We start from the raw sequence: 616 nt of genomic DNA, 5'->3' as shown, positions 1-616 counted from the left end.
AGGGTGAAGGGTATTATTGTGAAGTACCTATTATAATAAATTTTTTCTTTTAGGCGATCGATTTCGACATTTATTGTCATCATCAGGCCGTAGCTAAAATATACATATATAAATATCGTATGTTAACAAGTTAAAAGTGTTGTCTTACCGTCAAAGTTAAAATATATTAAAATGTGGATGGATGGTGGTAACATAAGCATTTTTTTGTGAACAGATGTGGATGTAGATGGGGCTGAAATAAATTATTTTGTGAACAGATGTGGATGTAGATGGGGCGGCTGAAATAAATTAGCTACGGCCTGATGATGACAATAAATGTCGAAATCGATCGCCTAAAAGAAAAAATTTATTATAATAGGTACTTCACAATAATACCCTTCACCCTACATTTTTATGATTTTCAATGCTATGGCTAATTCTTATTACACGCAACGCGAAGTGGGCAAACCTAGATACCCCTACAACCCGAAATAAGAACATTTGAGTAGGTACTGGTTTCGGGTTGTGGGTACCCACAACGCGTATCGGTTAAATTATTTTACCCATTCTTCGGAAACTGGACTCTTATCTCATTGTGGGTAAACTGCATTGCTCACAACGCGTAATGGATATCATC

Source organism: Photinus pyralis, unplaced genomic scaffold, assembly GCF_008802855.1.
Source record: "Photinus pyralis isolate 1611_PpyrPB1 unplaced genomic scaffold, Ppyr1.3 Ppyr1.4_LG4, whole genome shotgun sequence".
NCBI classification, from domain to species: domain Eukaryota; kingdom Metazoa; phylum Arthropoda; class Insecta; order Coleoptera; family Lampyridae; genus Photinus; species Photinus pyralis.
The sequence above is the reverse complement of the archived record's forward strand: the minus strand, read 5'-3'. Positions refer to the sequence as shown.